The sequence below is a fragment of the Oryctolagus cuniculus genome, chromosome 6, assembly GCF_051225735.1.
Source record: "Oryctolagus cuniculus isolate XC-2025 breed Fujian yellow rabbit chromosome 6, ASM5122573v1, whole genome shotgun sequence".
NCBI classification, from domain to species: Eukaryota; Metazoa; Chordata; class Mammalia; order Lagomorpha; family Leporidae; genus Oryctolagus; species Oryctolagus cuniculus.
The window spans coordinates 166412041-166439208 of record NC_142872.1 but is presented as its reverse complement, the minus strand read 5'-3'; the positions used below and the strand labels follow the sequence as shown (position 1 = coordinate 166439208).

General features: G+C 47.4%; 1 protein-coding gene across 46 annotated transcripts in view; it reads left to right on the top strand.

Moving 5' to 3' along the window:
* Positions 1-27168, top strand: part of PTK2 (protein tyrosine kinase 2) — a 296019-nt gene that overhangs the window by 34984 nt on the left and 233867 nt on the right. For 16 of the 46 annotated variants that reach the window (XM_070075580.2, XM_089335786.1, XM_070075576.2 and 13 more), the window contains exons 2-4: positions 390-480; positions 9722-9790; positions 25502-25670. The gene's annotated coding sequence lies outside the window, so the exon portion shown is untranslated. Of the gene's footprint in view, positions 1-389; positions 481-9721; positions 9791-13597; positions 13713-25501; positions 25671-27168 lie in introns of all 46 variants that reach the window. The other 30 variants (XR_016236042.1, XM_089335788.1, XM_070075575.2 and 27 more) reach the window with 7 other exon arrangements.

Here is a 27168-nt window from a genome sequence, read left to right as displayed (position 1 = left end):
GGCTCATGGCTCATATAATTGGGTTCCTGTGCCCCCCACCCCCGGCTCCATGTTGGAAATCTGGATTGAGTTCCTGCCTTCCTGTTTCAGTTCAACTCAGCCCTGGCCAGTGTGGGCATTTGGGGACTGAACCAGTGGGTTGTGGGTGGAGAGAAAAAAAACTGTGTCTCTTAAAAAAGAGAGAGAGTGTTAAAGAGGCAGAGAAACAGATATGCATGAATATGGATTTGAAGACAGGCCTTGATTTCTTTCCATTCTTCATTTGAGCTCTAGTGCAATGTGCGTGGTAGGCCATGAAGAAGCCAAGTATAAGGTGGTGAACATAGTTGAGCTTCGGTAAAGCAGTGAAATAAAGGTGGTTATTTATATGCATCTTTTTTTTTTTTAAGGTCCTCTGACTGCTATGGACAGAAGAAAGAAACTAGGAGTATTTTAAAAATCGTTTGATTTCTTCACAGAGTTATTGTGGCCTTCTGAACTGTAAGTCTAAGTCTCTTGCTGCATCTGTATCTTGACTTTCTGCTTTATTATGTTTGTCTTTCACCTGTCTTGGGGTCTCTGACTAGAGTGGAAATGAAGGTAGTGGATTCGCAGAGTAGGTGAAGGGAGACAGTTGTTCATGCTGCCGAGTGTAGCTGCTTCACAAACATGGTTTTCTCTGAGATAGGAAAGAAGTATAATAGCAGTGGTTAATAACAGTTACAGTGTGCTTAGAGCAGTGTCTGATACGTTATGGGTGCTGTAAATTATAGTTACTGATTGGATCCTCACAGTAACCTTGTGAGGAAGGTTCACTGTTTACTCTGCTTGCATGAACTGAAATCCAGAGAAGACGAAGGTTGCTAAGTGAATGGCAGAGCTGGGCTTCCTACAGTGTGTGTGCTTCACTGTGTCTCTGGTGTCTGGACGCCGTGTTGGGGCAGCCCCTTTATCCACTTGGGATACTTTCCAAGACCTCCAGTGGGTGCCTGAAATGGTGGACAGTACTGCAGCCCGTTAAGTACTGTGTCTTTTTCCCTTGCTTACATACCTGTGATAAACTTTAATTTATAATTTGGGCATAATCATTTAACTGTAGATCTTAGCAACCTCAGCCTATGATTGTTATTTTTTCTTTATTAGGTCAAGGACTTTTTTTTTTTTTTTTTTGAAGACATATGTATTTATTTTTCAAGAGTTACAAAGTGGGACAGAGATAGTTTCCATTCTCTGGTTCACTCCCCAGATGGCAACAACGGCCAGCGCTTGTCCAGGCCAAAGCCAGGAGCTTCATCTGGGTGTCCTACGTGGACGGCAGGGGTCCAAATACTTGGACCAGGCCGGCACCGCAGCTCACTAGGCTAATCCTCCGCCTTGCGGCACCGGCACACCGGGTTCTAGTCCCGGTCGGGGTGCCGGATTCTGTCCCGGTTGCCCCTCTTCCAGGCCAGCTCTCTGCTGTGGCCCGGGAGTGCAGTGGAGGATGGCCCAAGTGCTTGGGCCCTGCACCCCATGGGAGACCAGGAGAAGCACCTGGCTCCTGCCATTGGATCAGCGCGGTGCGCCAGCCCCAGCGCGCCGGCCGTGGCGGCCATTGGAGGGTGAACCAACGGCAAAGGAAGACCTTTGTCTCTCTCTCTCACTGTCCACTCTGCCTGTCAAAAACAACAACAACAACAACAAATACTTGGACCATCTTTCAGTGCTTTCCCAGGCCATTAGCAGGGAGCTGAATTGGAAGTGGAACAGCTGGGGCATAAACTGGAGCCCATGTGGGATGCTGACACTGCAGGCCATGGTGTTACCTGCTGTGCCACAGTGCTGGCCCCTACTGTTCCACTTTTCAGGAGGAGGCACCTTGTATCTTCTTGGCATATCTGGGTTGCCAGTGTCACTAGAGCACTCGAGGGTCATTTTCACATAAACAGAGATGCTTAAACAGAAGCTCCATCATGTGGCCATCGTAGATCTGCTGACCGAGAGGGCTGTGAAGCGACTGGTGACTGGGTAGCCTGTATGGCGTGGATATACCAGACGAGGACCGTGGGCGTCTCACGTGCGATGGTGGGGAGAGTTCATCATACTACTCACAATGGCGCATAATTAAAACTTAAAAATGGATTATTTCTGGAATTTTCCATCTAATATTTTCCGATCCTGGGTGACTGGAGCCCAGAAACAAGCTGTGAAGAAGAAAGGACTACTGTAATTTCTCTTATTATTTAATCTACCCAAACCTAGTTTTCTTGTCCGACAGAGATCATTCTAGGGTCTCCCCGATGGGATTGTTATCAAGATACTGTGGGCTACATGTAATGTGTCCAGCACTCAAAATGGTTAGTGGTTATTTAGTGGTATTTTTCTCATGTTAATGAGAGGAATACATCCCTAGAGAGATTAGGTGATTTGTGGTTTGTAGTATGTAGTGTTTTTCCACACTGTGTATTACGGAAGTTACAGAGTTGAGAATCTTTCCCACTTTGTTTTCCAAAGACTGCTATTTCTTCTAAGTCTGGTGGTAAATCAAGGATAGATGGGTTCATAGAAGAGTCACAAATCTCTCTTTTGGTGAGCGTTTTGTTTTACCAATATGTTGCTACAGTAAGTGCCTGATGATTTGAACTTCATGGAATCATGAATTCATGCTACTTTATAAATGTTGAATTTGACCTTGCAAATGTGTTTGGAGTAAGACTGCTTCTCCATGTATGGGTCAGTTCACCCTCCTCTTTTGTTCTCCTTGTTTGCTCACATCTGCCTGTGTTTCTGAGGATTAGAGAAGGGAAATTATGTCATGCCCTTTGAATTTCCTAGCAAGGCCCAGAAGTCTCACTCCTATTTATGCAGTCCTCCTGCTCCTGGTGGGCAAAGAGAGAAGGGCCTGTTCGGTTCTCTGCTCTGGGCCATGAGTGATTGTTTTACACTTGTGAGGAGATCACAGCCTTGCTGTTGGAACTGTTTCCTCTACCCCTGTTTGTATTATGCTTTTCTTCTTACAGCCTGTTTCTTTGAGTTTTTGAGGGCAATATTTTTGTTACTTTATAAAATCTCTGCTTAACCCACTGTTAGTTTTCACTAAATGCTAAATGAGGTTTGTTTGTTTAAAGATTTATTTATTTGCAAGGCAGAATGATGGAGGAGGGGGAAGAAAGAGAGAGAGAATCAGTCTTCCTTCTACTGGTTAGTTCTCTAGATGGCCGCATCTACCAGGCCTGGTCCAGGATGAGGCTAGGAGCCTGGAACTCCATGTGGCCTCCGAGTAGGTGGCAGGGTCTTTAGCACTTGGGCCGTCTTCTACTGCTTTCCTAGACGCATGAGCAGGGAGCTGGATTGGAAGTGGAGTAGCTGGGACGCAAACCAGTGCTCATACGGGATGCTGGTTTTGTAGGAGGTGGCTTAACCCGCTGCACCACAATACCAGCCCATGAATTATGTTTACTGCGTATCCCAGAGAAGTTCTTTTTTCCAGCTCATCATTTGTTGGAGCTTCACAGCACCAGGACAGAATGGACTCATCTGGTTTGGCTTGCTCTTTGGCATTTGAAGATATATAAGCCCATGAAAAGAGCCTCACGCAGTGTTCCTGTGCTGCCCTTCCTGGAGAAGATGGTCAGGCCCTGTGGGTGAGACTGCTCTCCCACCCAGGGGCAGGGTTGGTGCCGTGCTGGGGCCTGAATTCCACTGCACATGTGGCTGAGCTTCTGGCCCAGGGGAGCCCGTCAGGGTGGCTCTGCTTGCACAGAGCTGAGATGTGGTCCTTGCGTTGTTTCAGGTTGTGTGGAAGCAGACATTTGTGATGCAGTACTAGAACCCCCTCCTCTCGAAGAGCAAAGGAGAGTAGGAGGAATAGGTGTGGAGAGCACTTTCAGTCATGGGGTGTGGGGAGGGGGTGGAGGACAGAAAGGAAAAGCTGCCCTGAGACTTCAGACCCCTGTGTGTTGTGAATGCATGCTTAAAAAAAAAAAAAGATTTATTTATTGGAAAAAATTAGAGGGAGAGACAGAGATCTTTCATATGCTGGTTCACTCCCCAGATGGCCACAACAGACCGGGGTTGGGCCAGGCCAAAGCCAGGAGCTTCTTCTAGGTCTCCCAGGTGGGTGGCAGGAGCCTGAGCCCTTGGATCGTCCTCCACTGCTTTTCCCAGGCCATTATCAGGGAGCCAGATCAGAAGTGGAGCAGCCAGGACAGGAACTCGTGCCCATGTGGGGTGCTGGTGTTGCAGATGGCAGCTTTACCTGCTATGCCACAATGCTGGCTACAAAGGCATCTTTTCTTAGCACCAGGGTATAGGAGTACAGTTGAGTTAGATGGACTCTGTGGTTGTTGTTGTTGTGTTTTTTTTTTTTTTTTTTTTTTTTTTTTTCCTGACAGGCAGAGTTAGAGAGACAGAGAAAGGTCTTCCTTTCCATTGGTTCATCCCCCATATGGTCACTACGGCCGGCACACTGCGCCAATCCAAAGCCAGGAGTCAGGTGCCTCCTCCTGGTCTCCCATGTGGGTGCAGGACCCAAGCACTTGGGCCATCCTCCACTGCACTCCCAGGCCACAGCAGAGAGCTGGACTGGAAGAGGAGCAACTGGAACAGAATCCAGTGCCCCGACCGGAACTAGAACCTGGGGTGCCAAAGCCGCAGGCGAAGGATTAGCCAAGTGTGGGACAGAATCCTGTGCCCTGACCGGGACTAGAACCTGGGGTGCCAGCGCCGCAGGCGAAGGATTAGCCAAGTGAGCCGCGGCGCCGGCCCGACTCTGGTTCTTAAACAAAAAGCTTCTTACATGTCTAGAATGCTAGGCACCGTGTTCGATGCTGGACTTTCCCATGTGAACTAGATGGACATGGTCCTTGTTCTTTCTAAATTTCTTTTCTTTGAGGGGGTACAGACAGTTTAGTTAGTCTTTTGGTGCATTTTCAAGTAGAACTAATAGGATTTGCTAACAGCTTGCTTGACTTTTGGCCTGGGCCAGCTAGAAGAATGGAAGACTGTGGGTGAATTTGGTTTCAAGGCATTTTAAAGTTTGATTTGTCTGCTGGGGATCCTAGCAGAGATGTCTGGAGCTTGGAAGAAAAGACTGGGCTGCAGGTGGACAGCTGAGGAGCACTGCTGACTGAGGCAGTGAGCGCAGAGCGAGGGGGCGACCGGCAGCATTCTGGCGTCACTCGTCACTCTGCTCTTACGTGTGCATGGAGAGAGGCTGCCAGTGGGCACAGGGCAGGTGGAGTGGACAGAGGGGAGGAGGTGCTTCAAGGAGCAGGGTCAGCTCTTTCAAATGAGCTGCAAGGTCAAGATGAGGATTGAGGTTTGACTTGGAGTTAGCATCTTGGAGGTCATTTTGGTAGTATTTAGGAATGGGAGGCTGATTGCACTGTAGTTTGACGTGGGCCGAGTTCCTCAGAGTAGTGAGTTAAGTTCACGTTTTTCATCACCATCTTGGTCGTCATGGTCATCAGTCTGATCTGCCACATCTGCACCAGGTGCTGTGCAACCCAGTCAGGTGTGGAAGGTAAATTGTGTTGCCTGTGTGTGTGTGTGTGTGTGGTGATTTTTCAGTTGAACACTCAGGTTCAAAGTAAAGCGGGTTCTCGAGGAGAAGTGGAGCTGGGACTTGCGGCGGTTGGTTCCGTTGGCTGTGCTGCCTCCTCCAGGGGTGCAGAGGCACTTGGAGCACAAGCTCCCTGCCCTTTATTCCTGCTCATTGCCCAAGAGATTTATAACTAGAAAATGGAATAGTATAATTTCAAATTTTCTGGGAAAACACAATCTCTTGAAAAACTTTTTCTTAATCAGAGATGTCCTTCCGTCCAGGGGTGGCCCAGGTCCCTGGTCCCGAGCAGTGTGTGGGATGTTGCTGTCCTGCCCTCCACCTCCTGCTCCACAGGGAACCCGGAATCATGCGTTGTCACTGTTTCTGGTGGAAGCTCGTGCCTCTGTTTCCAGCAGTATTTGTGTGCTAGTCATTGTGTATCTGTTTTAGACAAGTTCATTGTGAACTCTCAGATACGTGGAGATTTTCTGTCTTTGACCCACCTTCCTTCGTCTCCCCATCCTTCTCACATAATTCTATAATAGCCCAAAGAGTTTTGTAACCATGTTTTGGTTTCTAATGGTTTTGACTGTGTAAACATTGCTCACTGTTGGGCCAATTAATGTATTTCCTTTCTTCTGTTTTTCTTGTTTTCTTCGACTTAGAATTACTGTGTTTTGTTTTGTTTTGTTTTCTCTGCTTGCTTTCCTGGTTAAGAGCTCTCCCTGTGCTCAGGGCTCTGTTAAGTAAGGGTTCTGAATGAAAGGTTCCGTTCAATCAGGTCTGTTCACTGGTGCCTCTTTCCTCTGCGTGGGGCTGCTCCCCTGGCCCACTGTAAGAGGTACCGGCTTGGGGAGCCCGTGGCCCTGGGGTGCAGGAGGTGGACACAGTTGAGGAAACGTTGTGTTGGGAAGTTCAGAGGAAGGGAGATGGTTTCTTCCTGGGAGCTTTTCAGGGAGAGGCTGTAGGTGAGTAAGGCAAACAGGAAGGAGGTAGGCGGTCCTTTTTGGTAACTTAAAAGCTTATATTGTGGCTGGCGCCGCGGTTCACTTGGTGAATCCTCCGCCTGCGGCGCCGGCACCCGGGATTCTAGTCCCAGTTGGGGCGCCAGATTCTGTCCTGGTTGCCCCTCTTCCAGTCCAGCTCTCTGCTGTGGCCTGGGAGGGCAGTGGAGGATGGCCCAAGTGCTTGGGCCCTGCACCCACATGGGAGACCAGGAGAAGTACCTGGCTCCTGGATTCGGATCAGCGCAGCATGCCGGCCGTAGTGGCTATTTGGGGGATGAACCAATGGAGGGAAGACCTTTCTTTCTTTCTCTATCACTGTCTAACTCTGCCTACCCCCCCACCCAAAAAAAAGCCTATATTGTGGCATCTTGCAAGATTTTGCGTGTTAACATGGGAAATACAACATTCAGAATGTTTAACACGGATGATAAATTTCTGATGTCCAGTAGTCTGAATGTATGGTATATCAGGAACACTGAATTTCAGTGTTCTTAAACTGTTCGTTTTACGAACTGATTCATGGATATATCTTACAGGCATGTCACACAAACGTAAAGACCCTGGAATCTGGCTAACGGGACAGTTCGTCAGTGCACACATTAGTGTTTTGGTACCACACTTGCTTTCAGGCAAGAACAAGATGAATGACCAACAGGAAATTTAAGGAACTGCTTTGTGTTAGCTCAGCTGGGGAGAGGGCAAGCATGCCGTTGGAGAGATGCCACTTCATGGCATAGCTGACCGTCAGGGGTGACGGAAGGGCCCTGAGCACGTGGATCTCCCAGTTGGCAATGCCAAGGCAAGGAGGATGAGAAGTCCTTGGCCTTTGTGATCGCAGACGCCAACATAACCTTTTAGCTGTCCACTTACCTGCCAGTGTTTGTTACCTGCTTCTCAGATTGTGCCTTCATGCTCGAGGGCTGTGAAGACTGCCTGTCTGATCGACGTTTGTGATTTAGGAATTATGGGTGAAGGAAATTCTAATCCTGTCAGCTGTCGTTTATGTCAGTCATTGTATGAATTTGAGTCTCTCTTAGTTCTCTACAGCAACTTAGTGAGGTGGTGATTATTTCCAATTTACGGATGGAAAAGCTGGGTTAGAGAAATTAGGAAATTTGCCCAGGTCCTGTTTGGTAGTACCGCGTTCTTCAGTTCTTCCCCGGAGTGTGGTCCTTGGGCTCAGCCGTGCGGCACAGGTGGAGCTCCAGGCCAGGAGAGGAGTGCCACCTGCCGAGCAGCCAGAGCCTTTCCCGTGTGGTGCCGCCCTTCCTGTAATGCCAGCCTTGTTACAGGGCGGTGTCTCATTTCTGCCAAGGATTGCGAGTCAGTCTGTCATTTGCATTCCTGACTCATACTGCGAAGAATGTGGTTTCATCAAATACTTGTAAAAACAGGAAATTTCGGTTTCTTGTCCTTAGAAGTAGGCAGACAACTGTTTTCTAGGATTCTTAGGTTCAGGGTAAGCAGATGAGGGGATAGGTGATTTTTCTTTCTACCTTGTCTGGTTCATCATAGTTGTATTTTTTTTTTTTTAAATTCTAAGGGACTTTGCAAAATAGGCAAGCCTTACAGTGTTTCTACTTTGACAGATTGTATTGAAAATGATAGATGTCTCAACAAGAATTTCGGTTTTAAAATAGCCAAAAGATTTGAACATTGTCTCCTTTTGGATGAGAATCGGGACACTGGGAGATGCTCAGTCAGCATCAGTAGTCATTAGGAAATGCAAATTATATAACCCCGCTGATAGACCATTGCAACATTGTTGGAATGGCTAACACTAAAGCCAGACAGAAGGTGACAACACCAAGTGACGTTGCGGTGGACAACTAGAATTGTCATGCAGTGCTGTAGGAGTGCAGAATGCTCCTTTCACTTTCGAAGTCAGTTTGGCAGAGTTTTATGAAGTGGGACGTGTCCCCCAGCTGCTCTGTTCCTAGGTGTGTACTGAGAGAGATGAGAGCATGAACTCTACACCAGACCCCTGTGTGGCTGCTTATGGCAGCTGTGTTCATAATCACTGGACACAGCGCAAATGCCGTCAGCTGGTAAAGGGGTAAAACAGATTTCCATGCCTCTATACCTTGGGATTCACTGTTGACAGACAACAGAGTAAGTGAATCTGCAACGTAGCCTACTAAGTGAAGACATAGAACCCCATATAATTAGGACTGCATTCACATGCGTTTTGGGAAAGACAAATCTAAATCTGTAAGAACAGTTAGATCAGTGGGCACCTGATGCTGAGGATGAGCTGTGGGAACTGATACAGAAGGGCTGTTGGAAACAGCCTGTGTCTTCAGTGTGGTGGTTGCTAGCAGAGTTGAGTGTTAAAACTCATCCAGCTGTGGGGCCGGCATTGTGGTGTAGCGGGTAAAGCTGCCACCTGCAGTGTGGCATCCCATATGGGCGCCGATTTGAGTCCCAGCTGCTCCATTTCCGATCTGGCTCTCTGCTATGGCGTGGGAAGGCAGTAGAAGCTCCTGGCATAATGTGAGCTCCTTTTGGCTTCGTTTTTTAAAGAAAAAATGTATTTATTTATTAGAAAGTTACTGAGAGGCAGAGAGGTGGGTAGGTAGGTAGGTAGGTTGGTCTTCGATCCGCTGGTTCATTCTCCAGATAGCTACAATGGCTGAAGCTGGTGCCAATCAGAAGCCAGGAGCAGGAGCTTCCTCCAGGTCTCGCATGCGGGTGCAGGGGCCCAAGGACTTGGGCCATCTTCTACTGCTTTTCCAGGCCACAGCAGAGAGCTGGATTGGAAGTAGAGCAGCTGGGACTCGAACTGGTGCCCATAAGCACTTTAGGTGGCTTTACCTGCTACACCACAGCACTGGCCTTTTTAAAAAATGATTTTATTCATTTATTTATTTGAAAGAGTTAGAGAGGAGGAACATTTCTGTTACCCCACAAAGAAACCCCGTACCCACAAAGTGTTAACCTTTATTCCTCACTAGCCTCAGCCCAAGGAAACCATTCCTCTGCAGTCTTATTAAAGATACGCCGTTCCGGACTGCATGTCCAAGGCATCATAGAGTCTAGGGTCTTTGTGTCTGGCTTCCTTCACTTGCACAGTGTGTTCCAGGTTCACCCTTGTAGCACATGGCTGTGCTTCATTCCTTTTCATTGCTGAGTCACCTTTGGCAACAAACGTACTACATTTGCTTTTAGGATGCAGCTTGCCAAACTTCCTGACTTTTCTTTCTTTTGGCAGCAGTTTCCTGTGATTGCAGAGCCCAGGTTCTCAGCCTCCCCCTTGTTCCCAGACTGGAGACGTACCAAGGTAAGAGCTGCGGGTCAGCTCACCTGTCTGTGGCTCTCCGTCCTTGGAAGTGTCGGCTCCTGTTAGCACTGTGCTCGTGGCTCTGTTGCCTCTTCCCAGTTTTTCTGGAGGAAGTGTTGTGCCAGCTGCTGCATCGTTGTTTTCATTACAGGTGTTAGAGATGCCTTCCTGGTGAAGGGGGCAGGAGCGGTGACTTAGTTACCCACCACGCCCCAGTGAGTGAGGCCTTCACGGGGCTTTATGAGTTGAAGTACTTGGACAGCGCAAGAGTGGATGACTATGGGATTCCTTTTGTACCATAGGTGACACAAACATCCGTAGTAAAGCATTGATTTTGCTAACAAACTTTTAAAGTTTAGATATTTTTGAATTCAAGTGTTCTTGTGTCCAATGTAAAAAAAAAAAAAAAAGGTCGTTTTGTTTCATTGAAAGTAGTTAATTTTAATTATTTTGCTTCTGGTTCTAAAGAACGATTAAATATCTTTATTCTTACAATGGAACTTTAGGGGCCGGCATTGTGGTGTAATGGGTTAAGCTGTTGCCTGCAGTGCCGGCATCCCACGTAGGTGCCAGTTCCCACCTGCTCCCTGCTAACATGCTTGGGAAAGCAGCAGAAGGTGACCCAAGAGCTTGGGCCCTGCACCCACGTGGGAGACTGAGGTGAAGCTCTGGCTCCTGGCTTTGTTCTGGCCGAGCCCTGGCTGTGGCAGCCCTTTGGGGAGTGAACCAGGTGATGGAAGATCTCTCTCTCTCTCTCTCTCTCTCTCTCTCTCTCTCTCTGTGTCTTTCCCTCTCTTTCTCTGTAACTCTGCCTTTTAAATGAATAAAATCTTTTAATAAAGCACTGAAATTAAATTAATATGTAATAAACTTTTAAAGAAACAAAAAGAATGGAACTTTAAAGACTGAGAGATTGTGCTTCACATATATTAGGCAGAAATATTTCTAGTTGTACAACCTCCCTAAGTGACATGCCCTGCCTGTGGGGAGCCCAGGGGCTGAGCAGGGTTGGAAGAGTGAATGTGGGGATGGATATGGTAGGGCAGGGCTGGAATTGGGTAAGGCATTTACCTCGTCTGAGTGGTGGTCAGAAAACTCAGTCATCAAGATGAATGATGATTTAATGTGATATTTTTAAAAAATAAAAATGAATTTATGATAAGTTACCAAATTTTAAAATAAAAATAGGGCCAGTATTACTCATTTTTCCTTTTGTCTCATGCTCAAGCATTACTTCTGATTCTGTTTTACTCCTTTATTTTTCTTTTTGAAGATTTATTTTAATTGTTTGAAAGGCAGAGTTACAGAGAGGGAGAGACAAAGAGAGAGGTGTCTTCCATCCGCTGGTTCACTCCCCAATGGCTGCAATGGCTGGGGCTGGGCCAGGCTGAAGCCAGGAGCTTCCTCCAGGTCTTGCTGCATTTCCTAGGCCATTAACAGGGAGCTGGATCAGAAGCCGGTACTGGAAATGGTGCACATCTGGGATTTTGGTGCTGCAGGTGGCGGATTAACCTTCTGCGCCACAACACCAACCACAGAATATTTTTTTCTGTTTAAAACATTTTTTTTAAAGTTTCATTTATTTATTTTAAATAGTTACACAGAGAAGAAGGAGAGAGAGAGGTGTCTTCCCAACCTCTGGTTCACTCCCTAATTGGTCACAACGGCCAGAGCTGTGCCGATCCGAAGCCAGGAGCTTCTTCTCGGTCTCCCACGAGGATTCAAGGGCCCAAGCACTTGGGCCATCTTCTGTTGCTTTCCCAGGCCATAGCAGAGAGAGCAGAGTGGAGCAGCTGGGACTCAAACTGGTGCCCATATGGGATGCTGGCACTGTAGGCAGCGGCTTTATCTGCTATGCCACAGTGCTGGTCCCCAGTTTAGGATATTTTCTAATTAATATTGTGATGTGTTATTTGAACAATGTATGATTTAGAAAGGTATTGTTTATTTGTGTTGAAGACTTTACTAGATGGTGTTTCTTTTCTTTTTGACTTATTTATTTGAAAGGCAGAGTTACAGAGAGAGAGAGAGAGAGAGAGAGAGAGAGAGGGAGGGAGGGAGGGAGGGGGGAGGGTGGGAGATTTTATATTTACTGGTTCACTCCACACATGGCCACAATAGCCTAAGCCAGGAGCCTAAAACTTCAGCCAGGTCTCCCACTTGAGTGGCAGGAGCCCAAGTACTTGCTTTCCCAGGAGCATTAGCAGGGAGCTGAATTGGAAGTGGAGCAGCTGGGATTGGAACCTGTGTTCATTTAGGGTGCTGGTATCACGGGCAGGCCCTAGATAATGTTTCTTTAACGTAGTTGCTTTTTGTGTTCATTTATTCTATTGAACAGAAAGTACAAACTCATGATACAAACTCAGCATGAGAATGCACCGAGTCAGAAAGCTTCCCCTCTTAGCCATATCTTCCTTTCCACCACATTCTCTACATGGAGCTACTTTTCTCATTGTAGTTCGTGCAATACAAGGAAATGAGTGTGAAAGTGTTTACACTCTTGATACCTTTTTTATTACTTAAAAATATAAGGGACTTTCTGGAGCTGGCATTTTGGTGTAGCAGGTTAACCCACCACCTGCAATGCCATCATCCCATATGGGCACCAGTTCTAGTCCCAGCTGCTCCACTTCTGATCCAGCTCCCTGCTTATGGCCTGGGAAAGGCAGCGGTAGATGGCCCAAGTGCTTGGACCCCTGCTGCCCCCATGAACTCCTGGTTCTGCTGGCCCAGCCCTGGTTGTGTGACCACCTGGGGATTGAATCAGCAGATGGAAGGTCCCTCTTTCTCTGTCTCTCCTTCTTTGTACTCTGACTTTTAAATAAATAAATAAATAAATAATTCTTTTTTAAAAAAAATCCTTGCATTTTAAGACTGGGAGCTGCCTTTTTAAAAAATAAATAAATAAAAATTTGAAAGGTAAACAGAGAGAGACATGTTAAATCTGCTGGCACACTTCCCACATACCTGCAGTGGCCAGGTGTGGGCCAGACTGAAGCCAGCCTGGAACACAGCACATGTCTCCCACAGACCCCGGTGCTTGCCCCATCATCTGCTACCTCCCAGGGCGTGCTTCAGCAGGAAGCTGTAATTAGAGACAGCCTGGACTTGAACCTGGACACTAAGGGGTGCAGGTGGCCCAAGTGAGATAGTAACCGCTGTGCAGAAAGCCAGCTCCTACCTTGTGCATTTTATATTGTGCAGTGCTTTTTGCATTAACTAGCATTTTCCAGTGTCAATGGAAATTTTTCACCTAACACCATTTTAAAATATTTGTGTATTCACTGTGATTTTCTGAGCTTTATTTATTGTCCTATTGGCCTGTAGGCTCTTCTGCATTTATCAGGATCACAGATAAACCTGTGAATCATTTAAGCCTCTTCTACCTTAAAGGAGGTTATTAAACCAGTCTATGAGGAATTAAGAACTGTAGCACTCAGATTTATGTCTTGTCTTCCCATCTGTTGTGAACTCCTTAGGGGCCAGGCCTTTGTCCCAATTGCTTAATTGCACAAGAACAGAAGATGCCAACAGTAATGTGCTTAGAGTGATGTGGAGCCTTTATCAGGTGGAGGTATTCCCAGAGCCCTTCATGTTTCTACTATCATTTGATTCTCATTATTTAACAACTATGAAAGAGACACACCAGTTTTAACTTCACGGATGACAAAACCAAGTTATAGAGAGAGATTTATTGATTTTTTTAAAAAAAGATTTATTTATTTGAAAGGTAGAGTGAGAGAGAGAGAGACAGAGAAAGAGAGAGAGAGAGAAAGTAAGTCTTCTGTCTGCTGGTTAATTTCCCAGATGGCTGCAATGGCCAGAGCTGAGCTGATCTGAAGCCAGGAGCAGGAGCTTCTTCTTGGTCCCCACGAGAGTGCAGAGGCCCAAGGACATGGCTCGGCTTCCTCTGCTTTCCCAGGTGCATCAGCGGGGAGCTGGATCAGAAGTGGAACAGCCAGGCCTTGAACCAGTGCCCCTATGGGATGCCGGAGCTACAGATGGTGGTTTGACCCAGGACCTGACAGTACAGGAGCCTAGAGAACGGTTTTAAACAACGTGCCTAGGAGCCGTGTTCAGTCCCGTGATTAAGACACGTGCACCACCTCTGCGGGACTGGATTGGGTTCCTGGGCTCTGGGCCTGCCTCTTGCTTCCTGCAAATGCCGGCCCTGGAAAGCAGCTGTGCCTGCTCAAGGAAGGGTTGCGGTCACTCCGGGAGATCGAGGTTAAGTCCTTGCTCCCAGCGCTGGTCCTTTAGGCTGCCATTGCAGCCACTGGGGAGTGAACAAGGAAATGGGCTCTCCCTCCCCGCCCCCCCCCCCCCAGCCTCCTTCCCCCTCTTAGTCCCATTCTCCCGCCTTTCCTGCCTCCCTCTCTCCCTTTCTCTCTCTGCCTCAGATAATTTTTTAAAAAAATATTTATTTCTTTATTTGAAAGGCAGAGTTAGAGAGAAAGACAGATCCTCCGTCTGCTGGTTTACTCCCCAGATGGCTGCAGCAGCCAGGCCTGAGCCACACTGGAGCAAGGTGCTTCATCCAGGTCTCCCACATGGGTGACGGGCCCAGAGCCCACGCACTTGGGCCATTCCCTGCTGCCTTCCCAAGTGCACCTAGCAGGGAACAGACAGGAAGTGGAGCAGCAGCAGCGGTGTCCATATGGGATGCTGGCATTGCAGGCGGCAGCTTAACCTGCTGAGCTGTGGTGCCAGACCCATCAATCAGACCCTTGGCCCCCCCAGAAACCTTTTATTTAAGGAATACGAACTCCATGCATTTCATACATACAACTTTAGGAACAGAGTGATTTTTCCCACTGTACCTGCCCTCCCAATCACACTCCCACCCCTCCTCCTCTTCCCACCCCTCCTCCTCTTCCCTCTCCTATTCCCATTATTTTTGACTAAGATCTATTTTCAGTTAGCTTTATACACATACGATTAACTCTATATTAAGTAAAGATTTCAAAAATTGTATGAAAAAAAAAAACCATAAAACAAAAAACCCTGTTCCTTAGTGGTGGAGACAAGGGCTATTTAAAGTCATTGCATCTTGAAGTGTTAATTTCATTTCTATAGATTACCTTTTAGGTGCTCTATTAGTTATCACAGATCAGGGAGAACATATGGTATTTGTTCTTTTGAGACTGGCTTATTTCACTAAATATGATGTTTTCCAGTTTCATTCATTTTATTGCAAACAGCAGAATTTTGTGTTTTTTTTTTTTTTGTACCACTGTGTAGTATTCCATGGTGTACATATCCCATAATTTCTTTATCCAGTCTTCCGTTGACAGGCATTTAGGTGGATTCCATGTCTTAGCTATTGTGAATTGAGCTGCAGTAAACATGGGGGTGCAGATAGCTCTTTCATATGTTGATCTCATTTCCTTTGGGAAACTTCCCAGGAGTGGATGGCTGGGTCGTATGGTGGGTCTGTATTCAGGTTTCTGAGGTGTCTCCATACTGTCTTCCACAGTGGCTGTACCAGTTTACATTCCCACCACCAGTGGATTAGGGTACCTTTCCCCCACATCCTCACCAGCACTTATTGTTTGTTGATTTCTGTATGAAAGTCATTCTAACTGGGGTGAGGTGGAACCTCATTGTGGTTTTGATTTGGATTTCCCTTTTGGATAGTGATCCTGAGCACTTTTTCATGTGTCTGTTGGCCATCTGGATTTCCTCTTTTGAAAAATGCCTGTTTAAGTCCTTTGCCCATTTCTTCACTGGATTGTTTTGCTGTTGTGGAGTTTCTTGATCTCTTTAAAACTCCTGGTTATTAATCCTTTATCAGTTGCATAGTATGCAAATAAATTCTCCCATTCTGTCAGTTGCCTCTTAACTTTGCTGAGTGTTTGCTTTGCAGTGCAGAAGCTTCTTAATTTTATGTAATCCCATTTGTTAATTTTGGTTTTGATTGCCAGTGTCTCTGGGTTCTTAAGAACTCTTTGCCTATGCCAATGTCTTTCAGAGTTTCCCCAATGTTCTCTAATAATTTGATGATATCAGGTTGTAGATTTAGGTCTTTAATCCATTTTGATTAGATTTTTGTGTAAGGTGTAAGGTAGGGGGTCCCAGTTTTCCCAGCACAATTTGTTAAAGAGATTGTCTTTGCTCCAGGGATTGATTTTGGCTCCTTTGGCAAAGATAAGTTGGTTGTAGATGCATGGATTGCTTCCTGGCATTTCTGTTTGTTCCATTGGTCTATACATCTGTTTTGTACCAATAGCAACCTGTTTTGATTATAACTGCCCTGTAGTATGTATCGAAATTTGGTATTGTGATACCTTTGGCTTTGTTTTTGTTGTATAAGATTGCTAAAGTTATTTGCAGTCTCCAGTATTTCCATATGAATTTCAGCATTGTTATTTCTCTATATGAGAAGAATATCCTTGTTATTTTGATTGGTATTGCATTGCTTCTATAAATTGCTTTTGGTAATATGGACATTTTGATGATATTGATTCTTCCAGTTCAAGAACATGGAAGATTTTTCCATTTTTTTTTTTTTTGGTGTCGTCTTCTATTTCTTTCTTTAATGTTTTATAATTTTCATCATAGAGATCTTTGACATCCTTGGTTAAATTTATTCCACGGTATTTGATTTTTTGTAAATATTATGAATGGGATTGATTTTTAGGAATTCTTTTTCAGCTGTGGCATTGTCTGTGCAAAGGTTTTTGATTTTTGTGTGTTGATTTTCTATCTTGCCACTTTACCACACCCTTCTATGAGTTCCAATAGTTTCTTAGTAGAGTTGTTTCGATCTCCTGTATATATGATGTCATCTGCAAATAGGGATAGTTTGACTTTCTCCTTTTTTTTTTTTTTTGACAGGCAGAGTGGACAGTGAGAGAGAGAGAGACAGAGAGAAAGGTCTTCCTTTGCCGTTGGTTCACCCTCCAATGGCTGGCGCGCTGCAGCCGGCGCACCGCGCTGATCCGAAGGCAGGAGCCAGGTGCTTCTCCTGGTCTCCCATGGGGTGCAGGGCCCAACACTTGGGCCATCCTCCACTGCACTCCCGGGCCACAGCAGAGAGCTGGCCTGGAAGAGGGGCAACCGGGACAGAATCCGATGCCCCGACCGGGACTAGAACCCAGTGTGCCGGCGCCGCAGGCGGAGGATTAGCCTAGTGAGCCGCGGCGCCAGCTCTCCTTTCCAATTTATATTCCTGTCATTTCTTTTTCTTGCCGAATGGCTCTGGCTAAAACTTCCAGGACCATGTTGAATCACAGTGGTAATAGTGGACATCCTTGACTGGTTCTGGGTCTCAGTGGGAATGCTTCCAGCTTTTCCCCGTTCAACAGGACACTGGCCTTGGGTTTGTCATAAATTGCCTTGATCGTGTTGAGGAATGATCTTCCTTTACCCACATTGCTTGAAGTTTTCTTCATGAAAGGGCGTTGTTCTTTTATCAGATGCTTTCTCTTCGTCTATTGAGATAATCATGGCTTTTGTTCTTTACTTTGTGATTGAATTGCAGATGTGGAACCATCCCTGCCTACCAGGGATAAATACCACTTGGTCTGGGTGAATGATCTTTCTGATGGTGTTGCTGGACTTGATTGGTGGGTATTTTGTTGAGGGTTTTTGCATCTGTGTTCATCAGGGAGATTGGTCTGTAGTTCTGTTTCTCTAGTGTTTTTTTTCAGGTTTAGGAGGGAGTTTGGGAGGATCTCCTCCCTTTCAGTTGTGGGGAATAGCTTGAGAAGAATTGTCGTTAGTGCACTAAAGGTGTGGTAAAATGCAGCGGTGAAGCTATCCAGTCCCAGGCTTTGCTTTGTTGGGTCTTTATTCCTGATTCAGTTTCCATCTTGGTTATTGATCTGTTTAGGTTTTCTGTGTCTTCATGGCTCAGTTTAGGAAGGTTGTATGTGTCCAGGGATCTATCCATTTCTTTTAGGCTTCCCAATTTGTTGGAATACAGCTCTTTGTAGTAATTTCTGATTCTTTTTATTTCTGTGGTATCTGTTGTTAAATTTCCTGGGCCCAGCGCCATGGCTCACTTGGTTAATCCCCCGCCTCAGCGCCGGCATCCCATATGGGCGCCGGGTTCTAGTCTCAGCTGCTCCTCTTCCAGTCCAGCTCTCTGCTGTGGCCTGAGAGGGCAGTGGAGGATGGCCCAAGTGCTTGGGTGCCTGCACCCTCGTGGGAGACCAGGAAAAATCACCTGGCTCCTGGCTTCACATCGGCGCAGCTAAGATTTGCTTTATGGCCTACTATGTGATCAGTCCTAGAGAATTTTCCATGCACTGGTGAGAAGAATGTGTATTCTGCAACTGTAGGATGAAAAGTTCTGTAGATATCCATTAGGTTCATTTAGTCCATAGTGTCGATTAACTCTGCTGTGTCTGGTTGATCTGTCCGTTGCTGAAAGTGGAGTATTGAAGTCCTCATTACTATTGTATTGGAGTCTATATCTCCCTTTAGATTCCTTAACATTTCTTTTAAATAACCAGGTGCCCTGTAATTAGTTGCATATACATTTATAGTGGTCACATCTTGCTGTTGAATTGATCCCTTAATCATTATATAGTGCCGTTCTATGTCTAATATTAGGATGGCTACACCAGCTCTTTTTTTATTTCTGTTAGCATGGAATTTCTTTCTTTCTTTTTTTTTTTCTTTTTCTTCCTTTCTTTCTTTTTTTTTTTTTTTTTGGACAGGCAGAGTGGACAGTGAGAGAGACAGAGAGGAAGGTCTTCCTTTTCCATTGGTTCACCCCCCCCCATGGCCGCTCCTGTGGTGCGCTACGGCCTGCGCACCATGCTGATCTGAAGCCAGGAGCCAGGTACTTCTGGTCTCCCATGGGGTGCAGGGCCCAAGCACTTGGGCCATCCTCCACTGCACTCCTGGGCCACAGCAGAGAGCTGGATTGGAAGAGGAGCAATTGGGACAGAATCCGTTGTGCTAACCAGGACTAGAACCCAGTGTGCCAGCGCCGCAGGCAGAGGATTAGCCTAGTGAGCTGCGGCACCAGCCGTAAGATGTTTTTCTATATCTTCACTTTCAGTCTGCCTGTATCTTTGTTCGTGAGATGTATTTCTTATGGGCAGCAAATAGATGGGTTTTGTTTTTTAATCCATTCTTCCAGTCTGTATTTTTTAACTGGAAAGTTGAGGCCATTTACATTGAAGGCGACTATTGATAACTAACAACTTGGCCCTCCCATTTTTCTATAAATATTCCTATTGTTTACTTTGGATTTCCTTTGTACTTTTACTGGGAGATTTTATGCCTTTGTCAATCTCTTCATCTTCAGATTCTGGTATTGAAGTGTTGTGTTCTTTTGGGGTGTCATGTTGTCTTCCTTATTGTTATTTCTTGAATTGCTGCATTTATTATTAGAAATTTGTGGTGATAGTTGTTGGTTTTTTTCCTCTGTGATTCTTATCTTTCAGTGAACACCCAGAGGCCTGTGCTGGGTGTGGTCGAGGAGCTCGGTTCAGTGCTTCAGGGTGGGGGGGATCTCTCTCTCTCTCTTTTTTAATCAGAGGGAGGTTGGTTTGCTATGTTGGCTTAGTCTCACGTTCACTTCCTCTCCTCAGAGAAGGCCAGTGCCTGGGTGCTGCCCCAGTGGGTACAAGCTTCATCCATGCTGCCTCAAGAACCACACCAAGGATCCACGCAGTCCTTGGTGTGAACGCGGATCCTGCAGCAGTGACCCTCACCAGGGAATCGGGGAGCCGCGAGCATGTGGAGCCACCACACTGACTGCCACAGACCCAGCCACACCCTGTGCCCTCCACGCAGCCAGTGTTCTCACAGTCCTGGCACACCAGGCTCCCACAGTCAGGAGCACCCTGTCCATTCTCCCAGCCAGACTCCGGCATCTCCTCTCAGCTGCTTGCTGGGTGCACAGACCCAGGCTGGTACAGCTGTTATACATGTCCAGAATGGACATCTATAGCCTGCCCACCCTTGGCTAGTTCCATGATGCCGGTGCTGGGTGGTCGGGAGAGAGAAGCATGCCCCACTTTGTTTCCCACTAGGTTGGTAGGTATGCTGCCCCCACAGGGCTCCAAGCCGGGCTCCTGCCAGGCTCTCGCTGCAGCTTTACTCCAGAGCTGGTTCTGAGGCTCCCGACTGCTGGGTCCTGGATTGTGCGTAGCTGCACCTCCACAGAGGCCCACAGCGTCCCTCTGAGCTGCGTGCAGTTCTCCCTGACTCCACCTGAGCCTGCGCTCTCTCTGCTTCCTCTATGCTAGAGCAGTAAGCTCCCTCCTTATTCTGCATCTCCCTCTCCCACGGTCGGTTAGGTTACAAAGGTTAAGTTGTTGAAAGTCATACATGCAGTGTCTGACAGAGTTGAGATTCAGGGAGTACTTGACATACGCTCAGTAGATTCTTCAGATTTAAGGTGATGGAAAGGGTGAAATGATTTCAGCTTTGGAGTTGCATGTTTCCTTTCTAAAAATATCAAACTCTTTTTTTTTTTTTTTTTTTAATGAAAATAGAGGGCAAGATCTTGAACCATTATCTGCTTCCTCCCAAGATGGGTTAGAAGGAAGCTGAATGCCACGGCTCACTAGGCTAATCCTCCGCCTGCGGCACCGGCACCTCAGGTTCTAGTCCTGGTTGGGGCGCCAGATTCTGTCCCGGTTGCTCCTCTTCCAGTCTAGCTCTGCTGTGGCCCAGGAAGGCTGCTGAGGTTGAGCCAGGCTGAAGGTAGGAGCCTGGAACTCCATTTCTTTCTCCCACGTGGGTAGCAGAGGTCCAAGCAACCTGGGCCATGTTCCACTGCTTTCCCAAGCCATTAGCAGAGAGATGGACCGATAGAAGAGCAGCCATAACTAGAACTGGCGCCCATATGCGATGTCAGCACTGCAGGCGGAGGATCAACCTACTGCGCCACAGTGCCGACCCCTGAGTTCACTTCTTTATTTTTTAGATTTTATTTATTTATTTGAGAGGTATAGTTACAGACAGGGAGAGAGAGAGACAGAGACAGAGAGGTCTTCCATTTGCTGGTTCACTCCCCAAATGGCCTCAGTGGCCAGAGCTGCACTGATCTGAAGCTAAGAGTCTGGAGATTCTTCTGGGTCTCCCACATGGGTGCGGGGGCCCAAGGACTTGGGCCATCTTCTCTTGCTTTCCCAGGCCACAGCAGAGAGCTGGACCGGAAGAGGAGCAGCCAGGACTAGAACCTGCGCCCCTATGGGATGCTGGTGCTGCTGTGGGCAGAGGATTAACCTACTATGCCACTTTGCTGGTCCTTGATTTCACCTCTTAAATAATTTACACTTAAAAAATAGGATGAGGTGGGCTTCTGTGGGGAGCAATCCGGACTGGACTGAGTTACTGGAATTAAGACTTATTCTATGCATCTGCTCTCCCACAATATGGCGCTGGGAGAGAAGTAAACAGCTTCCGCACAGCTGCCTCCAGTTCAGCTAATAAACTGTAGGACTTGCTCCTGATTGGAGAGCAGCGTACTCGGCGTGTGGGCAGCCGAGTTAGGATTGGCGGAGGAGGACTATAAAGGAGGAGAGAGACGGCATGCACCGGGAACATCTATGGGGAACATCTAAGGGAACCCGTGCAGCCCCCGAGAAAGCCGGCCGGCGGTGTGCCGCTCCCCTGCGGAAGTGGGGAATGTGGCCAGGGGGAACTGCCCTTCCACGGAGGTGGAAGGGATAGTAGCCAACCCGGGAAGAACCAGCATCAAACCCGGGGAGGGCCGAGCAGACGAAAGAACAGCGCAGGGTCCTGTGTCGTTCCTCCACGAAGAGGGGGAGCGACATAATGGTGCCGTGACTCGGATAGGAAACCTGACTCGGATATGAAGCCTAGGCAGGGCTTAGTGTCGTTCCTCCACGAAGACGGGGAGCGACAGGCTTCCCTCCTTAAGAATGTTTCTAGAGTTACTATAAAACTTGTGTTTACAGGATAGTTGATAAAAATACTCTTCTGGGTTGTACAAGAAAAGGGAGACAGGGAGGACTGATAAGATGTGCTGTATGATAAAAATCAGACTTGGCTTCTTCCTCCTGCTTTATTTATCAGAGCTGGACTCTCATTTTTCATTTCTCCATTTTCTGCAGGCGAATCTTGAGTTTCCTGGTGAAACCTTGGCCTGTATTCTCTGGCTCCTCTTTGTCCTTTCATTTCTGTCCACTGCCTTTTCCTGTCCCTGCTGCCTTTTTAGGCTTTGTTCTACTTCTGCGGGCGTAGATTCAGCTGATCTCCTCTCGGGCTCTTCCTTCGCTGCCCCTTCAGCTGAGCCGACCTTCCTCTGGGCACCTTGGCTCGCAGAGTGAGGAGCTGGGCTGGGGCCCTGGGGGGGGGGGGCGGGGGTTGGTGCTCTGTACTGTTTTCCATAGCAGTTGTACCATTTTACATGCTCACAGGCAGTGTCCAAGGTTTCCTGTTTCTTTACATCTTTTAAAAATAGTAGCCATCGTAACAGATATGAGGTTAGCTTTAACTTTTTTTTTAAAAAATTATTTCTTTGAAAAGCAGAGTTAGAGAAGATATATCTATATCTATATCTATATCTATATCTATATCTATATATAGAGAGAGAGTGAGAGAGATCTTCTGTCTGTTGCCTGGGTGGCCCCCAGGCTGGGCCAGACTGAAGCCAGGAGCCTTGACCTCCATCTGGGTCTCCCATGTGGGTGGCAGGGGCCCAAGCACTCTTCTGCTTTTTTTCCAGCTACATTAACGCGGAGTTGGATTGGAAGCAGAGCAGCCAGGACTTGAACTGGTGCTCATATGGAATGCAGTGTCTCAGCCAGTAGCTTACCCACTGCACCATAATGTGGACCCTAGTTTTAACATTATTATTAACATTTGTTGGTAGAGTTGGACAGTTGACCTGTAAGTTTCTTTGTAGGCTGGAATAATACCCATTGATACCAGGGTGCCCAAACGGAGAGCACAAAGAAGGGAAAATGGTGCTGAAACTAACCGCTGCGTGGCTCTGTTTGGAAAGAAGACCAGTCCTGTCTGCTGGTTGGGCGTAAGGAGGGCTCTCGGGCCACAGGTGCGGTAATTGGAAATGTGCACATGTAACTTAGAACTTCAGTTCCAGCGGGACCCTCAGGCACCACCCGGGGTCCCCTGGGCGCAGTCAGCCCTTTCTGCTCTAGGGTTTGCCACTGCAAAGCCAGCTTTCTAGTCTGCAGCCTCAGCATGAGCGATGCTCTCTGCTTCCTTACCTGGCTTGGAAGGGCACAGCTGTTGTTTACTGAATAAGGTGGGCAGTGCAGCTGGATTAATTTGATTTTCAGAATGACAGAATTCATGTCAATGAAATGATGAAACAGTTTGGAAGGATGCATATTCATGTGCAGTAAAATAAAACTTCTGGACTTGCCACCAGCAATGGTAACGTTAAATAACTGCTTATTCTTCTTTGCTGTTTGATTCATTGTGGTCAACGTAAGCAGGAAACCCTATTCCATAGCAAATGAGTAGCATGAAAATCCGGGTGAGTTTCTTGTCCTGTCTGATGTGGTAGTGCCTTTACTGCCACATTGAGGAAGGAATGTAGTGTCTTAAAGATTTTAGGAGCCTTTTTTTTTTTTTTTTAAATTGATGGTAGTCAACCTAAGTACAGTTTCCAAATTTTGCACCGTGCTTTGATCTCCTGTATAGGAAAAGAGAAAATTCTTATTTATTTGGAAAGCTGAGTGACAGAGTGAGAAGAAAGAAAGAGCTCTTCTGTCCACTAGTTCGCTTCCCAAATGGTACCACCACCAGGGCTGGGCCAGGCTGAAGCCAGGGGTCAGGCGTTCCATGCAGGTTTCCCGTGTGGCTAGGAGGGGTTCAAGCATTGGGGCCGTCTGCTGTTGCTTTCCCAGCATATTAGCAGGCGGCTGGATTAGAAGTGGAGCAGCTGGGGCTTGAACTGACGCTCTGATTTGGGACGGTGGCATTACGAGCAGCTGTATCACAGTGCTGGCCCCTGTGCCTGCCTTCCTTTCTTTTTTTTTTTTTTTTAATCTGGGATGCTGGCGTCGCAGGTGGTGGTCTACCTGCTATGCCACAGTGGCCCCCCTTTTAAGATTTATTTATTTATTTGAAAGTCAGAGTTATATATAGAGAAAAGGAGAGGCAGAGAGAGCGAGCGAGCGAGAGAGAGCACTCTTCATCCACTGGTTCACTCCCCAATTGGCTGCAACGGCCAGAGCTGGGCTGATCCGGAGCCAAGAGCCAGAAGCTTCTTCTGGGTCACACCACCCGGGTGCAGGGCCCAAGGACTTGGGCCATCTTCCACTGCTTTCCCAGGCCATAGGAGAGAGCTGATCAGAAGTGGAGCAGCTGGGACTCATATCAGTGCCCATATGGGATGCCGGCACTACAGGTGGCAGCTTTACCCACTACACTACAGCACCAGCTCCTGCCATTCATTTTGAAAGTTCTTGAGAATATCTGTTTTTTAGATACTGTCTTGGTGGCCAGCGCCGCGGCTCACTAGGCTAATCCTCCGCCTAGCGGCGCCGGCACACCGGGTTCTAGTCCCGGTCGGGGCGCCGGATTCTGTCCCGGTTGCCCCTCTTCCAGGCCAGCTCTCTGCTGTGGCCAGGGAGTGCAGTGGAGGATGGCCCAGGTGCTTGGGCCCTGCACCCCATGGGAGACCAGGAAAAGCACCTGGCTCCTGGCTCCTGCCATCGGATCAGCGCGGTGCGCCGGCCGCAGCGCGCTGGCCGCGGCGGCCATTGGAGGGTGAACCAACAGCAAAGGAAGACCTTTCTCTCTGTCTCTCTCACTGTCCACTCTGCCTGTCAAAAAATAAAAAAAAATAAATAAAATAAAAATAAAAATAAATAGATACTGTCTTGGTAAGTGTTGAGTTTTCAATTTTAGGTATTTCAAAGTTGCCAAATTCAGTGATTATATTTTTCACCTGGTGACTTTGATGCATTTCTCGAGTGTGAGCTACGCGTCTGGCGTAAGCTAGGATGGTCTCTACCTGGACTTGTTTTGCATAAGCTAGGATGGTCTCTATCTGGGCTTGTTTTGGCCGGGATCGCTCTCTCCGGGGCTGCATGAGCCTCGGGACTCGGAGAGGCGGGTGTCGCCCCGGGCTGAGAGCAGTTGATGTGCTCTTGCTCTGTTTCCCCCAGAGGCACATTCATCGTTTGTTGGCTGAATGGGGCCTATTTCCTGACTGTTTTGAGAACCCTTGAGCCCTTGGAAGTCGGCACTGTATAGGTGGTGGTTTAGGTGTGGGTGTGGTCTGACTGGTGGCCATGTGCCTGGTGCATGTCCTGGCTCTGTCACTGACCAGTTAGTTGTGGTATTAGGAAAGTTAATTGTTTTTCTGTTCTCCCCTGTGTTAGTGTTGCACGTGGATGACTGTGTTGTCTAGGTGGGTGATGGTTAGAGGGATTCGTGGTGTAAAGCCCTGTGGCAAGTTGGTGAGCCGTGGACATGGAGCCACACTCTCAGGGTCTGGTTTGCTGCGTAACCTTATGACCTTAAGGGACTTAGCCTCTCTGGGAGGTGGGGCAGTGTTGTCTGTGTCCTGGGGTCGGCTGTCACGATAACCGGATGGGTGTTTAGTATTTGGAAGAAGGCATGACACATGGTAAGCCTTACCTTGACTCATCGTCACCTCTGTGTTATCATTAGAGTGGCTGTTAAGTCCCTTCTGTGTCTGGCTTATAGTCAGTACTCGATAAGGTGGTGTCGCTGTCTCCATTTTACAGAACAAGAAACGGAGAATCAGAGTGGTGAAACAATTCTCTCTTTGTTCCACAGGTAGAACTGGCGCTCCCGAGTCTTCCAGTTACAAATGCAGTGCCTTCCTCCACTTCCCAGAGCCCCTCAAGAGTAACGGAAGCTCCACAAGCAAAGTGAACAGCATCTATAGCGTCGCCTTTGCCAGCGTGTTGTATTTGGAGACCTGTTGTCCCTTGGTTTTCATAAGGTGATTATACCCTTGAATTTTTTGTTTTGGACAGGCAGAGTGGACAGAGAGAAAGGTCTTCCTTTTTCCGTTGGTTCACCCCCACAAAGGCCGCTGCGGCTGGTGCACTGCACTGATCTGAAGCCAGGAGCCAGGTGCTTCTCCTGGTCTCCCATGCGGGTGCAGGGCCCAAGGACTTGGGCCATCCTCCACTGCACTCCCGGGCCACAGCTGAGAGCTCGACTGGAAGAGCAGTGGCCGGGGCAGAACCTGGTGTGCCGGCACCGCAGGCACTGCAGGCGAAGGATTAGCCTAGTGAGCTGCGGCGCCGGCCTATATCCTTGATTTTTTATTTGTTAAAAATTTATTTATTTAAATGCAGAATTACAGGCAGAAAGGGAGAGGCAGAGAGAGAAAGAGGTCGATCAATTGTTTTTCCATCTGCTGGTTCGCTCCTAAAATGGCCACAATGGCTGGGGCTGGGCCAGGCCAAAGCCAGAAATAGAAACTTAATCTGATCTCCCACGTGGGTGTAGGAGCCCAAAGCCCATCTTCTGCTGCTTTTCCAGGCCATTAGCGGGGAGCTGTATTGTAAATGGAGCTGCCAGGACACAAACTAGTGCCCATACTGGATGCTGCCGTCTCAGGTGGTGACTACCTGCTGTCCTTAATTAGTAATCTTAATGGAAATGAGTGTGGTGCAGGATGCCTGTCATCCAGAAGTTAGTGTGTACTATAGTCATCTGTTACTAATCAGAGGTACTTTATTATAAAGTGCTGATGGTATTCAAGTATAAGAATTCTTGTTAATGCAGGAGGTAAGAGAAGTACATTTAGAAGAATATATGTACAATATGAATCCTTTTTTTAACTTAATATATTTGAAAGGAAGTGTGTGTGTGTGTGTGTGTGTGCGCGCGTGCATCTGGAGAGGTTGTATTCTGTCTGCTGGTTCACTCCCTAAATGGCTGCAGCACCTGGGATTGAGCCAGCCTAAAACCGGGAGCCAGGAAGAACATCTGGGCCTCTCTCATGGGTGGCAGGTGTCCCGGAACTTGAACTACCATCCATGGCCTTTCCAGGTGTATTAGCAGGAAGCTGGATCCACAGCAGACCGTCAGGGACACGCACTGACACTCAGACTTGGATGCAGGAGTCTAACCAGCCGTGCCACAGTGCTGGCCCAGTATTTTCCTCTGTGTTCTTCCTGTTGGCTGACATAAAGAGCATTTACCAGTGCTTTGCATTTCCAAGAAAGACTGCCTTAGTGGTTAGTACTACTCCAGGGAGATAGCTAAAACTATGACACCATGAGAAATGGAAAAGCTACACTTAGACTTGTGTTGAGTTGCTTTTGGTGACATTTATAAGCACTTTGATTTTTTTTAAAGATTTGTTTATTTATTTGAAAGAGTTACACAGAGAGAGGAGAAGCAGAGAGAAAGAGAGAGAGGGAGGTCTTCCATCCTCTGGTCCACTCCCCAGTTGGCTGCAACAGCCGGAGCTGCACCAATCCAAA